Source organism: Centropristis striata, chromosome 2 (assembly GCF_030273125.1).
Source record: "Centropristis striata isolate RG_2023a ecotype Rhode Island chromosome 2, C.striata_1.0, whole genome shotgun sequence".
NCBI lineage: Eukaryota > Metazoa > Chordata > Actinopteri > Perciformes > Serranidae > Centropristis > Centropristis striata.
Window position 1 is genome coordinate 19,307,397 of NC_081518.1, and position 16,353 is coordinate 19,323,749.

Sequence of the window (16,353 nt, forward strand, 5' to 3'; positions counted from 1 at the left end):
CTGTTTGCTGTGGTACTGAATAAAATTGGTCAGTGCTACAGTCACAATGAGTCGTGGAGTGTCTATGAATTGATCAAACAATAATAGAGCCTAGTTAATCAGAAATAAGGGGCAATATAAGTCCCAGAATAGTAGCATAAGAGGCATAGGAGTAAATCATGATAATACTTTATTGAAAGAAAGGGAGCAAAAAAATTACATGGCATGACTTTTGAATAGCTTTTTGTTCATATACACAAGTTACAAAGTTGAAAAGTCATAGCAACCTGGTCCATTAGAATACCTACGTTACAAAGTTTGAATGAAGTTTCTAAGTTAAACGGTTCAAGAGAAATTGCGTACGGAAAAAGCAGTCAGCGGAATTATAAGAAGCCTAGGAAGAACAGTACAGTGCATTTTCATGCACTGTAATTATACCTTTAACTCTTGACAGAGAGGTCACAGGTCATTGTTTTGTTTGTTTTGATGTCAGAGCCATGTGTGCTGTCAAATCCTTGGACTTCCTGGTCCAAAACACCTGGGGGAAGGCATATGCAAATTACCATGTGGGTCAGTGACATCAGAATAATTAATTTCGCCTACGTGAACTCTAAGCCTATGGCGTGCAGGGTCAATTGCACTCCTATTCAGCACATCGCCTAGTTAAAGAGATGACTGATGGTAAGTGCTTATACTTTATCTACACGATCCTCTTTTTCTCTGTTAGTAAGGGCTAATAAAATCACTAGAGCAGGCTAAGAAAGCAGCTAATAATGCTTGATAACTACACTACACTGTGTAACGTTAACCCAGGTGTGGGTGTGTCAGGTGTGTGTCTCAGGTGTCTACCGTCTCCTATAAATTACCTTTATTAACATAATGAGGAAAATCAGTGTTTCATTCACTCAAAAATTGTTGTTTCTGAACATAATCCAGGCAGTGATTACCTTATCATCACACAACTGAGGCTAAGTATTAAACAGTAATATACAAACATAATTTGTAGGAGACAGGTTTGCTGTGAGACACAAAGCTGAGGAGATCTTTAGGCTACAACAAAATAAACAGCCTAAAGTATGGTTAATGTATAGTAAAAGTATTGTTTAAAAGATCTGATATGGTGAATCATAAACTGTATGGTGAATATGTTATGTTTCTGAATATGGGGCTGTATTAAATCCTGTGCTGCAGTCTGTCTATCAGTGAATGCACTGATCATATTGAAGCAAAAATACAGAAATGATCAGGCCTCATTAAACAATGATTCAATATGATTTAGCCAGCCCAAAAGGTTTGTGATGATGACTGCATTTTTTATTAATGCTATCTTATTTTGTAGATGAAAACATTTGGTCCATCTCGTGAAGCTCCATATGACTCTGTCAGAGGATGCAGTGTGAGAAGCAGCAACACCAGAGGACTGCCTGCTTCCTTGATGCATGTGACAGTTTAATTATGAAATAATAATAAATAAATATGAAATAATATAAAATATATTCTGTATTATATTAAAAGGGCCATTGTCTGTATATACATTTTTAATTGGATGGATATGCACTTGAAAGTAACTGTAAGTACATGTGTGCACATGGCTCACTATTTAATATTTTATAAATATTCTTTATATTAATATTTTTAAAGTATTATTATATTTAAATATGTCTCCTCTTTACAGACATATCAAAATCTCAAAATGTGTTTCGGGGTCAATGTGACTCATTTTGATGGAGCAGGTCACATATGGTCCCCGGGCAGGGGACATATCAGATATTAAACTGATAAGAACAGATTTTTTTTTATTATAAAAACTGTGCACAGATCAGGACTCAAAACCACAGCTTGTCAACATTCCAACAGAAATACATCCAAATATATAGGATTACCATACAAGGGGAAAAAAACAAACACTGTGTCACAGTTAAAAAAAAAAGGTCAATACAAGCAAATGTCATACATGTCAAATAAAGATATCCTCTGTGCTTCTATATAGGGTGGTGCCTGAAGGCAGCTTGCAATGCATGAAAAATAATTAAATCAATAAATAAATAAAGCATATATACATTTTCATCTGACCCATCCAAACCCCCCTTTCCACCGCTCCAAAGCAGCGTGCTTCCCCCACTTTCTGATGTCCCTCTCGATTCTTCCCCTCACATCCACTTCTACCCTCCTTATCACCCCCTCCACACTGCAGTCCCTATTCCTGTTCACCAGATCTTGTCTGGCCATCCACAAACCCCTCTTTACCAAGCTTACTAAAAGCCATATGGTGAAATGTTTTCTCCCTATGCCCACACCTCTTTCCACCCTCACACATGTCAGATTGAAAAGTGGGTGTATTTGCTCTAGCCACGTTCCTGCCCTACCCCACACCTTGACAGCAAAGGGGCAGTCCCACATCACTTGTCTTACGGACTCCGCCCCTGAGCAGGTTACTCTCGGGCATGCAGAGGTCCTTGCTAGACCATGCCAGTGCATCATCTCCTGTACCGGCAGGCACTTATGAATGCACAGCTAATTTAAATCCTTCAAGCCATTGTCAAGCCCTTGTGGCTGGATTGCACGCCACACAGCAGCCATGGTTCCGATTCCCGGAGGGGCAACAACCCTGGCCTCCGGATGGGCCCGTAGCCACCTAATAGCATGATGGTAGTGCGATGGCTGCTGCTCTGCACGTGGTGCCAGATTGCTCCAGGGCATTATGCTTCTAGCCTGATTGGCAAAGAAGAGACGTAGGAAGAAACCCGAGGGATGTTCCACTGGAACAGCTAACTCCCTACACAAAAAGGACACAAAAATGCAGTCCAACTTCAGTGGGAGGTGTGGCACATCTCTGCCACCCGCTTCAATCCCGGCCAGCATGCGGGCCCTCCCCACATACTCATACCCCCCCCCTCCATAAAGGCAAACACCAGGCGTGTTAGACACCTCCTCATGCTCGCAGGCATTGGATAAATATACGCCAAATACACAAGGGATGGCAACACATCCACCTTCAGGACAAGAACCTTCCCTATAAGGGTCAGGCACCTGCTCTTTCAGAGTGCCAGCTTCCTCTGGACCACCGTTAGGCGCTTAGTCCAGTTGGCTGAGGCACTGTGAGCAGCTTCAAAACTAATCCCTAACAACTTCAGTGGCCCCGTACAGAGTGACAGCCATCCTGGTGGGTCCGCCCTGCCTTTCCACCTCCCAAAAAACTTCACCGAGGACTTGGTGCGATTTAACTTGGCACCAGAACCCCGACCGAAATCCTGGAAAATGTCCAAAGCCCGTCTCAGGCATGCATCACTGTCCAGCAGCAGTGTTGTGTCATCCGCATATTGGGAGAGCTTTACCCGTTGGCCCCCACTACCCGGTACCGGAAAACCACCCACACCTGGGTCAGCCCGAATGGCTGCCACAAGGGGCTCCATGTAGAGGACATACAGGAGTGGTGCAAGTGAAAACCCCTGCCTCACCCCTGAGTGTACCCTGAAAGCTTCCCCTATGTGCCCGTTATCTAAAACCCTACTCCCCACACCTGAGTATAATATCCACACCCAACTCACAAACCTCCGGCCAAAACCTAACCTCTCTAAAACCCTAAACATAAAACCCCAGTGGACCCTGTCAAAGGCCATTGTCTGGTCTAGACCGACCACCATGAGTGGCAGGTGCCTGTCTTCCACCCAGACAATGGTATCCCGGACAAGCTGGAGATTCCACCTCACAGAACGCCCTGCCACCCCACACGTCTGGTCCACATGTACCACGTGCGGGAGTGCCGTGCCTAGACGGTCCATTAGAACCTTTGCCAGGAGCTTATAATCAACACATAGCATAGTCAGCGGCCGCCAGTTGACCAAATCCACACAGTCACCCTTCTTAAATAAAAGGGAGATGACTCCTGTGGCCAACGACTCTCCCATCAGACCCGTGTTGAGGATTGTGGACAGCACCTCCAAAACCACCGGGCCGAGTACCTCCCAAAACTGCAAATTAAACTCCAGGGGTATCCTGTCTGGACCAGGCACCTTCCGTCTCCCCATTCTACGGAGAGCCCCCTCAAGCTCCTGAAGGGTGAGCGGGGCCTCCAAAGCTTCGGCTATGCCTGACGGCACCCGATGTGTCAGCAAATTGAGGAAACCCTCCCCTGCCCCAACATCTACCTCTGCTTCCTCAAAACAAGTGAGGTAGAAGTCTGTGGCGACCCGCACCATCTCAAGCCTATAGGCAACGACTCTCCTCTGGGTGTCACTAATGCCAGCAACAATCTGTCTCACCCTGTCAACCCTTACAGAGCTGAAAAATGCGGCAGAACAGGTCTCCCTAGTCTCCAACAAAATGTTGCGTGTTCTCGCCAGGTAAGCTCGGGCCCTACTTTCGTGAACCTCCTGCAGCCGTGCTTTAAGGACATCACAAGCTCGCTGGTTTATAGTGACACCAAAGTTGCCCCTGGCGTACTCAAGCTCGAGGAGGCGCTGGAGACGGAAGACCTCCTTCCTCTCCAACCTTGCACTCCTTTTACAACATCCTACACTAAACACCTTTATTCTGCCCTTCACCACCTCCCACCACTCTATCACACCTGAACACAAGGGTCTTAGGCCCAGCAAGCTGTCAAAAAGGAGCCTAAACTGCTTCTTGTAAGCGTCCTCCTTGAGGACGCTGATGTTGAGACGCCAGTATCCAGGACCAAAGACTGGCAGGCACCCCTCACCTCCAGCAACAGCCCATCATGGTCGGAAAAAAAAACATGCAGCAGTCTACCTGCCACCAAACCCAAAGACCCTGAACAAAACAAATAATCCAACCGCTTCTGGATTCCCCCTCTGAGTTCCGCCATGTAGGGCCAACCACCTGCAGTCTAACCCCGACTTGCCCTGTCCCTTAACCCATGCCTTTCCATTAGGTTTGAAAGAAAAACCCCAATGGTGTCTCCTCCATCCCCCTGGCATTTAAAGAAAGTACCTTGAAAGAATCCATGGCATTGCATGAAAAATCGGATCAGAACTAAAACAAAAACCCCCTACCTACCCATAGAAATCCTCACTCTCCATCTCATCCGCCCAGGAAAAAGGCACCCCATTTGGTGATGTTGATGGTCTGCCAGCACCCTCATAGGCGTCCTCCCCTAAAGGGGACGCGATCATGAGAAGGGCAGGTGGAAGGTCAAAACCCATCCCTGACCCCTCTGAAAAGGGGGCCTGACCCTGCCTGCTCCTCCCTTTCTTGACCAGCTCTAGAGTCTCCTGGCTCCGGTACATGACCCTGGGCTCCGGATGTCGCGCTGGTGGCCCGGGCAACCTCAGCAAATGTCCTCCTCCGGTTAGGGCATCTGCCGAAGAGGTGGTCCTGACTCCCACAGCCATGGCACGTCTTTGGTGATGTGCAGTTCTGCGCGTCGTGGCCAGTCTGCCCACAGGAGAAGCAGCTGTCCCCTGCACATCCTGCCTCTGTGTGTCCAGGCTGACAGCACCTCCTACAGAATGCCGGCTGCCTTGAGTAATGCAGGTAACCCCTGATCCGCTCCAAGGCTGAAAAAGGCTGGGGGGTGGCTAAGGCCACCAGGCCCTTCAGGATTCGAATGGAAGAGAACCTGGGACTGGCGTTTCCCAGTCCAGAACCCCACTGTGTCTTTGACATAGCGGGCTGCCGTCACCAACCCGCCATACCGGTCCAGAAAAGCTGTGGAGAGCCTGAGTCGGTGAGACATCTGCTTGGGAGTGCAGCGCTGCTGTAGACCTGTGGGCAATGGCCGGCTCCTTACAATTCCCGTACTTACCAGCAAGGGAGGTCCTTACAGCACAGCTGGTGCTGTATGGGGTGGGCCAAAGAAGCCGAACGGGCAACTTCGCAAATCATTGGCTCACCCTAGCTGCCATAAAAGAAGCCATATGGACCTCCAGAGACTTGCTGGTAAGAAGGCGCAAGCAGATCCCCCCCATGGCTGTGATCCGGATGGCAGCAGCAATGGCCCATGCAGCCAGAGCTGCAGGCGGCACACAGTAAAATTGGCAAGTAAATTTTACTCAAATTGAATAAAATTTTACTCTAAAAAAGACAACATTTGGTCCCAGTCTAAATGGAGTAAAATTTACTCTCATGGCAGAGTTAAACTTTCAGAGTTAAATGTACTCTATTTAGTGCAAGCATTTTACATGATGATAATTCACTCCGTTTAGCATAAAATAAAAACAGCTCTACCCTAGTTTTACTCTGTATAGAACTGAATTTTACTCTTTACAGAAGTGAATTTTACTCAAAACAGAAATCAAATGTTATTATAAATGGAACAGAATTTTACTCTAAATAGAATTTATTATGAATTGAATTTTACTCTAAATAGAGTTTAACTTTATTATGAATAGAATTGAATTTTACTCTAAATAGAGTTTAACTCTATTATGAATAGAATAGAATTTTACTTGCTATATAACTTTTTACTCTACTCGCCCCCATTTCTCTGCAAAATACTGTTTTCTTTTACTTTCAGAATTTAATGCATTAAAAGGATTTTCCATTTTTTCAAAACACTGACTGATTTTGCACTCAAAGTCACTTTTGACAGGTTCTTGTAAAGAATATGAATATCATTAACTATCTCTTCCATGGAAATGACCAAAGAGTTGATAGTTGATTCACCTACACCGGCCACTTTCAGTTCAGCTATTGCTGCAGCACAACTGTGCACAAGAGATTTCTGTAGCAGGAGGAATCTTCTGATTCCTTCTGAATCAGAAGGAGGAGCAATTATAGACGGCAAATCATAACAAACACTTCCTACTGAATCTTCAGCTGTAGATGGGCCTTCACCAGGATCAGAACAAGGTTCATGTGCTTTGTCAGGGAATTAGCATTTGTCTGAGAGCTCTTACAAATAAAACACAACATTTTAGATTACCTTAATTCTGTAACGGAGCCCTCACAGAAAAAAGAAAATCTACTCAACGCAGCATCCGAGCCCTCAACTCTGCAACTCTAGGATTCACCTTGGATTTATTGATATCAATTTCATAAATGGTTGTCTGAAGGAAGTTGTACACATTGACCAGATCGTGGTTGTACGAAGTGCCAAAGACAAAGTGAGCTTTGAAAAGCTCATCAAAACAGGCAAGAGAGCCCGATGCCTTACAAGGTATTGCATGTTTGTCAATGACAATGAAGTACTTGTGAATCACACTCCTCTGAGTTCCCACTGCAAGCAGGTATGGTTGAAGGCTGTCTGTGATTCCATCGAGATGCCCCTGGATGCTGGTCCCTGTCTGTGACACAAAGAGTTTCATTAGGCTGCTATTAAAATGAAGCATCTGTAAATAGTTTGAGAAAACATCTAAAAAAAAACAGATAAACATGACATGATTAGGCTTGGGTTAGGATTAGGGACAAAAGTACTAGCTGCTACTACTAGCTAGCTGCAATAAAATTAAAGTTTGGAATGACTTTTGTATCCTGTATTCATTATAGTAGTTAATGGTTCATAATATCGAAGTGGTTAAAAATAAAAGTTAATGTATGACACAAGCTTTCATTTGTAATGTTGCACATTAAGACCACAAGGTGGCATTAGTGGTGTGTCAACTTGAAATGAAGTGAGAAAAGGTCAAAGTTTAGAACTAAAGAAGAAAATGTTAGGAAGTGTTAGCTATAGGAAGAGAGAGAAATGTTGACATATGCAAATTATGATTGTTCCTTCAGTAAAAAAACTACAAAAAGATATGACGTGGTGTGATATAGCTAGTGATGTTTCCTGTAAGGCAGCCTTACCTTGATGAACTTTATGAGATGCTCACTGGCTTGTCTGGCGGAGAGCTCTCCTGGTCTCTTGCGGCCATGAGGTGACGGTGGCAGCAGGTGTACAAGGATCAAAATGGACGACATGTCACTGTCCCATACTGAAAGAACAATAAAATAAAAAAAACACTTAACACACTTCCAGGATTACTTTAATACAGACATCAAAACACTACTTGCTGTACCAAAAAGAGTCTGCAGATGGCAGTGTTGCACTTCTAATGCTCCTATTTATACAAAATACAATAAATGGGCTTTATGCGCAGTTCCACTACTTCCTGAACTTAAGCCAGCTCCTTTATTTCCTATCTTACATTACTGGACCAACTGATTGGACTGGATTAATCATTTGGTCCAAAAATGTAAGTATTTTGTATAAATGGAAGCATTAGAACATTGCCACCTGCTGACTCTTTCTGGTACAGCAAGTAGTAACTACATCAAGTGCTCTTTCCTAAAACATTAAATGTTATCACAACCAAAACAGAACAACAATATAATCCATTTATTTTGCCTCACCACTTTCCACTTCTGTGGTGGATTCAGCATTCTGGACGAGGTACTGGAGATCATCTGACTGTGTGAGACCACGGCTTTGTTCGAGGACTTTTTGCCTGTAGATGGTGGGCCACTTCTCCAGGAACTTTGCAGAGATGGCATCATCAAACATCAAAGTAAAATCTTGCTCAATCTGCAGAGTAGATGAAGTCATGTTGTTAAATCTCCTTAGCTCATACAATTTTAATAGTCACTTTTTTCTAACATGTAAGTCAACTTTCACAAGTTACAATGAAGTAAGTTGAACATACTAATCCTTATATGTCCAGGAATCTTGGGAAGGTCAGAAAGACATCAGAGGACTTCACTGGATCATGAATGATCTTTTGGCGATAGTTGAAGGTTCTTCATCTTCATCTTCGTCATAACAATTCCTTCATCAGCTGTATGCTTCATCAGTGCAATGGCCTCGGAACACAAGCTGTCTGTCATTAGGCGATTGTCCTCCCTCAAGTCTCTTTCGGCCGATGGGCCCCCTGTAACAGTGCATATGGATATGACTGTCCTAGGATTTAATAAACAACGCTCTGCCATGATTCTTATGTATGCAGTTTGGTTACAGATAACAATAAGACATACCCATTTTTGTTCTTGACAGTCTCATGGCCTTCTTTTGTCCTTCAGAATCTTCCTTTTGGACAAACTTCAGTCTCCAAGCCAGATACCCACTCCCATCTTCTGCATTGTAAAAATGCTCCTAAAAAAGGTGTTATTCAAAGTGAAATGAATTGTTATTTTGAAGTTTGAATTTGCAGGATAAAATATCTTCACACTTAATCTTAAAACTGCAGGAGCTGAGCTGAACTTGCTCAAGACTGGAGTGCTAAACTCGAAAGGATTTTAAACTATCAGAGTTAAGGAAAAATGGCAGAGATGGTGGACGTGCATAAATGTTAACATCTTTAGTTTTCCTCAAACCATAGCCAAGAAGTTAAAAATAATAATCTCAATGTACACCATGCCCAAAAACTGTCTTGAGTTTAGAAGTGAAGAGTAAATAGGTAGGACTAATTGTTTTCTGTACTTACATAACCAAACTTGCTCCTTGGATCAGCCAGGTATGGGAACAAGTTGATGATCCCCTTTGCGTAGTCCTCTTTAACACGCCTTGAAGGACTTGTCCTACACAGATACACACAAACTATGAGCACTGTTGAAAGTATTGGAGTGTAAATGACACCTTCATCAAACTAGGCATGGGTGGTGCATACAAAACATTAGTTGTGAAATAATATTTCAGCATACCCATGTTCACTTGTCATGTGCGCAACCAATATCTTGATCATGTCACGCCGTCTGCTATCTGTTAGGCTTTTTGTCGAAGCATACTCATTGATGATCCTCTCTCCGTCAGGTTTGTTCTTTAGAACATCTTCAATCATCTAGGTGAGATAAAAAAATATTACACTACAAATCAGATCAATGTAAACACTTAGAAGCACGCAAGGCTTCTATGTAGAGCTGCAACAATTAATCGAACAATAATTGATTAAATTAATCGCCAACTATTTTGATAATTGAATCGGTTTGAGTAGGGTTTTTTTTGCGGGGTTTGAGGATGTCATCTTGTGGTTTGGGAAACTCTAATTTACATTTTTCAACATTTTATTGACCAAACAAGAAATCAATTAATTGTTTAAATGTAAACTTTCTGAAAGTGTGTACCGCAATCAGCATTGCTTACTTGGGCAAGAGAGGTGTTTTCAGCTCTCTGTCTTGTGGCAGGACTGTGCTGCAATATTATGGTGTCATCAGAGTCCCCTTCAATATCCCCAGAGGAGCTGGTAAAGGAGCTGTTTGCAGGGGAACTCAGGCAGTCTGTCAAACCAACCACATTCAGCTGGTGTGATTAACACTAACACCATACAACTGCTGACTGGGGATTTCCACCGGACGCATTACAGCAGCAGCACGTCTCCACCGCAGTTTTGCTGCGTCTTCTGCCCGGCGTCAATTCACACCGGGCGCGTTACAGCAGCGCCACGTCAGCTTAGCGAGCCGGTCGTATACACGCGAGATAACGAGATCACTCAACTCAACTCAACTTTATTTGTAAAGCACTTTAAAACAACAACAGCCGCAACAAAGTGCTGTACATAAACAAACAGAACAAGAGACAATAAAATAAATAAAACAGGAAATAAACACTAAAATAAATAGATTCATTGCTTTTTAAAAGACAATTTAATTAAACAATAAATAAAAGCAAACCATAAAACACTAAAAACAAGAGCAGAGTCTCATGCGTGGTTAAAAGCCAAGGAATAAAAATAGGTTTTAAGATGACTTTTAAAAATGGACAGTGAGGAGGCTTGTCTGATGTGCAAAGGCAGCTCATTCCATAGTTTGGGGGCTGCAACAGAAAAAGATCTGTCCCCTCTGAGCTTCCGTTTAGACCTCGGTACCTCCAGGAGCAGCAGATCAGCTGACCTGAGGCACCGAGCAGGAGCGTAGGGGTGGAGGAGCTCAGAGAGGTACAGTGGGGCGAGACCATTTAAAGATTTAAAAACAAATAAAAGAATCTTAAAATGGACTCTAAAATGCACAGGCTGGGATGGGCTAGGATGGGAGTTATGTGCTCCCTCTTACGAACTCCAGTTAAGAGGCGAGCAGCCGCGTTTTGTACTAACTGGAGCCGTGCGAGGGAGGACTGGCTGACTCCAAGGTACAGTGAGTTACAGTAATCCAGCCGAGATGTAACGAAGGCATGGATTACTGTTTCAAAGTGCTTGTGCGTAAGGAAAGGCTTCACCTTAGCCAGCTGCCTGATATGAAAAAAGCTTGACCTCACAGCAGCGCTAATCTGACGATCTAATTTAAAATCACTGTCCATCTTAAAACCTAAATTTGACACAGTTGGTCTTCTAAAATCTGCCAGAGGGCCCAAGTCAAAAGGAGGGGTCACACAAGAGCCACTGGGGCCAAACACTATCACTTCTGTCTTCTTCTCATTAAAATTTAAAAAGTTCAAGGCCATCCAGGCCTTGATGTCTTTGAGACATGACAGGAGTGGTGTGAGGGAGAAAGCATCTTTTTTCTTCAGTGGCACATATATCTCACGCGATAATCCTGACCATACGGGAGACCGCACGATCCTGTGATAAACTCTAAACTCTTTTTATACAGTCTATGGATAAACTGTGTGTATAAAGTAAACAACAACAACAACCAACTTACTTTGCTTCTCTGACGTGAAAGATATGTTGATCTGACCATCTATCCTTATAAAAACAATATGTTATGTCATAAATGATTGTATGATTTTCCACTTCAACAATCAGTCTTTTGTCATCCGTGTCTCTGATCCTCTGAGACCCTTTGATTGATTGATTGCTGATCTGGTGCCCCGGTCATAACATAATGTTGATGTGAAGTAGTTTTAGGCTGCATGAACTGCGTATTGTGTTTTATTTTGAAAGAGTCGGACTTCCTGTCTGGTGCGATCTGCTCTGTTGAGATTCACGCGATTTGGCAGCGTCTCGCGGAGAAATAGAAGTCCTACCTAATGCTCGCGTAGAGACGCTGACGTGACGCTGCTGTAACGTTATGCAGCGCGCCCAGTGGAAATGCTCTCATTGATTATAGTGTTCCCTATTTGCAATGGCGTACGCGACGCTGACGTGACGCTGCAGTAACGCGCCCGGTGGAAATCAGGCTTAAGAGTATTGCAGTAACTACCAAAAAATACCATTCAAACAAAGATTATTTGAAATATAATGAACTAACAATTCAGCAGATTTATCTGCTTGTCTTACACAGAACATGCTAGGCTAACCAAGACTCTGTACTGCGTGTCATTCCCCCAGTCTCTCTCTCCCCTTCACTATCCACTCTACACTACCCTGTCCATTAAAAAGCAAAAAGCCCCCCAGAAAATCTTTTTAAAAAGAAAAATTAATGACACTCCAAGAAACTTGCCATCTGGATTTGGACCTTGTGCAAGACAAATCTCGAGCACACCCAGGTTTTGTTTTTTCATGAGGAAATCAAAGACCTCCTCATCAACCTCAGTATTTGTGTCATCAAAGACTCTTAAGTCCAAGGTTGGGATGCTGAACTTCTTGGCAGCTGTGAACATAAAAACTGCACTTAAACCTTAATTTAAAATAAACTCCAGAATGAGGGAAATTTAATAAATTTAGCAATATAAACCTCAACAGTTAAAAGGTATATCTTGTCTTTAGTAATAGTTAATTAATATCTGCACCATTCCCCCAAATTGATGGATTCAGTATGTTTAGTGTGTTAGACTGTGTCACACCGTGGTGAGGTCTTGGGTTTTTTATGTTTTGGTCTCGTCACTGCTTTTATTTTGAAAAGTAACTCTCCTCTCGTTTCAGATCACCTGCCCCTCCCTGTGTGTGTCACCTGCCTGAGTGTCTCCCCTAATTACCAATTGTGTTCACCTGGTGCTCCTTCCCTCATGTGTTAAATAGTCTGTGTCTCCCTTGTCCTGTGCCAGTGTGTTGTTTTTCGTCTCGCCAGCATTTCCACAGTTCTTGTCATCGCCACAGTCATCTGCCTCGCTTCGTTTTCAAGTGTGTTCTCCTCGTAAGAGTGATTTTCTTTTGTAAATTTTCACAGCTTAGCTGCTCCCTTAGTTTGTTAGTTGTTTAGATTGCCTTTTGTTTTTCCTCCTTAAGAGTGATTTTGTGTTATTTAGTTTTTGCCCTTAGATCGTTCCTCCATTTTACGGAGTGGTTTTTAGTTTAGTCTTTTTCCCTGTTTAGGTTTTTCCTCCCTTTTGGAGCGCCTTTTGTTTATTAGTATTTTTGTTTGTCCCTTTTTCCCCCTTTCCCTTGTCTAGTTATTTGTTCATTACCCCATAGGATAGTTTGCCCTGAGTTTCAGGATAGTCAGGAGTTTTGTGTTTTTCCCTCTTTGTAGGGGTTATTATTGTTAGGTCCTTTAGACTGTTAATGTTCATAGCCTTTTTGTTTCCTCTGTTCGGGGAGTTCCTCTTGCTGACCAAGTACCAAAATAAAGTGCTTTTGGCATACTCTGATATATCTCTGCGTCTGAGTCCTGCTTCGAGCCCGGCTTGACAGACTGTGTGAAACTCATTAGGTTTTCCACTCACCACATTCCAAAAACGATGTGTAGGTCACTTGGCCTTCAAAACAGAGGTACTTCTGTCGTTCTCTGTACTTACCATGCACAGCCTGCATCCTACATGACATGAAAAGGTTATTTTTTATTAGCATTTGCACAATTATTTACAAAGTCATTAATTAACCCTATAGGGACTAAGCCATTTTCAGCTCGTTTTTACTTCTTTAACATTTGGGCTTATAAACAACACTTAATGTATGTGGAACACCATGTGTTTCGTACCTATAGATTCAGGGGAACCTAGTGTGGGATTGTAAATAAGCTACTATAAGAAAATAATCAGAAGCATTAAAGAGGCAGCATTAACCAAACAGCATTAAAGGTAACATACGCTTGAGTGAATAAAAGAAGTATTAAGAAATGATTTTGTAATAAGCACATGACACATCTCACATGTTGCAAGCACATGCACACAAACACATTGTTTCACATCTACACGTGTTATAGGAAATGATCTCTCGATGACCTCTCGGGGGAAACTACCCACACCAGATAGGTAGCCCCCCGCCTGGGAGGATTAAATTGTATCAAGAGAAGCAGAGGAGACAAAGAAAAGTTGTTAGTTAATGCCTTATATGGAGATGAACACACACACACATGGACAGAGACAACACCCTAACAGAATAGGAGGAGACACAGCGGAGCACGCTATATTAACAGACATCACTAGACATCGAGCAGCCTTTTCTTGTACTACGGGTTGATGTACTGAACTGAGCTCCGCACTTCATGAACTGCGCTAAAAGAAAACAATAAAAGAGAATTTGTTGATTCTTCCTCCGTCTCCTCGTCTGCTCTCTCTACTCCATCAAACAACTCGGCAAGGTACAACTGGTGTACTCAACACTAGGCTATCATAGGCATTCATGTAATGTGCTCATAAAGGAAGTATGAGTGAAAAATCTACAATACACTAAAGAATTTCAAAAACATGAAAAAGTAGATTTCTGTCATCTGCTACTCATTATTTTTCAATCCCTTTGCCTGACATACATATGCAGTTTTTCAACCAAATATGTGAAGAACAACAAAATAATGCCCTTTCAAAAAGGTCCCATGTGTTTTTGCCTCATTTTCCTCAGGCATGCCACTTAGCAAAGCAAAGACCTTCCAGAAAGTTGAGGGGAACCGTCATTCAATAAAAATAGTATTTCTGAAGTTATTCTGTCACTTTGCAGTCACTTTGGGCCCTCTGTCACTCTGCTCTGTGTGCTCCCTGCCGCCTGCACTCTGTTCTATGCTGTATACGCTGGCTGTCTCTCTCTCTCTCTGTTGTCCCTCCCCCACAAGACCCCAGAGTCCTTTGATTGGCTAGAATACGTCATAGATACCCTCCACTGATTGGTTGACAAAGAAACTAGTCTGTCTAGTAACGTTTGTCCATTCATCGACTGCACTTTCAGTCAGCTGAACATTTATTTTTCGATTGGTCTTTTCCGCGGTGGCATAGAACAACAAGTGTAGGACAGACACAAACCGCACATCTCCGTCTTCAGCGGAGTCTCAGGAAAACAGTGCAAAACACGGCATCTCTCTATCATAAACCGTTTTGGAGATATTCACAGATACATAAAACTTTAGATAGTGAAACCGTTTCCGCCGAATCAGTCATCAGAGGGTTAACATTTATAACCCATTGTCCACCTTGGCTTATTCCATTTGTATTTTACGCTATGTTGTCTATAATATAAATATAAATAATGGCAAACTCCATATAGCAGCAACAAGTTAAGTACAAGACATGTCTATAAGGTTTGTATGATGCTAATTTAACACACTGGCCCCTGAATGTCAGTATTAGTATATACTTGCTAACCAAACTACAGATAAAAATAGAAGTAAAACACACGTGCTTGCTAATCGAACAGCAGGGCGAAAACCGTCAATGTACACCATTCAAATTAGAGTAAAACACACGTGCTTGCTAACCGAACAGCAGGAGAAAATGGTCCACAACCAACACTGGTCCATAAAAAAACAAACCGAAGCTTGCTAACCGAATAGCAGGTAAAATGGTCGGTGTTCATACGGAGTGTAATGACATTGACTAAGCAAAAGCTAGCGTTAGCAATGACCTCAGCAATTGTGCAGTGCGTAAAACCCACAAACTCGCCAGCTGCCCTGTAACTCACAGGTTTTACTTTTCAAGTAAGCCAACAAAAAATTCTGCTGACATTTTATCCTAATAAAATCGATATTTAGTACTTTGCAGACTTACCTGGCTCACCGCTGTCCACCGCTGCCGTTCACCTCAATCTTCCACTGCGCGGTTAGAAAATGGCGGCAGAAAAGAAACTTAACAAACATTAGTGGGTGTGTTCTTAATATTACTCCAAAAAGTTTTCCTCTATTTTTTTGCTCCCATTCTAGTGGCCACCGGAAATAATTACAATCCAAAATGGATAAAAATGACTCTTTCAGAGGAAAATAATGTTAATTTTGGAAAAATTACTCTCTTTTCCTGTGCAGGCCTAGGACACAGCCACAAAGAAGAATCGCCTCTGCACCCATTCGGACGAAGGAGCAGGACCCACACAGGAAAAGGTCTCAGCAGCGACGGCCTGACTCTCCAAGTGAGGCAGGTGGGAAGGAGCAAAAGGGTGAGGACCTCCTCTGAGCAGCCACACGGCATCCCGGAAAGAAAAAGGTTTGGGGTAGCGGAATGAGTGTATCCTTGCAAGGACACACTGCGCTCCTGTACAACAGTAGACATTGTCAAACCTTTTAACAAATGGACTCCTTTTAAAGGCTTTTAACATGGACACTTAAACAAGCTGAAACATGGACTATATTGTATATTTTATGTAACTTATTACAACTTATCTTCTGGATGACCTTTTAATTTGTTTTAACGTTTTAATATGGTTTTACCGATTTAGCAGAATTGTTGTATTTAAGTTTATTGATTGTATTTAAAAACTGAATTTGACG

The 16,353-nt window shown here is 42.7% G+C and overlaps 1 long non-coding RNA gene across 1 annotated transcript; it reads right to left on the reverse strand.

Annotated features, from left to right (window-relative positions):
- Positions 1 to 7,728: 7,728 nt before the first annotated feature.
- On the reverse strand, positions 7,729 to 8,683 carry LOC131984311 (uncharacterized). Its single transcript, XR_009395563.1, has 3 exons — positions 8,562 to 8,683; positions 8,272 to 8,443; positions 7,729 to 7,853 (listed from the first exon to the last, which is right to left on the reverse strand). It is a non-coding gene; the product is annotated as an uncharacterized LOC131984311 (long non-coding RNA).
- Positions 8,684 to 16,353: the final 7,670 nt, after the last annotated feature.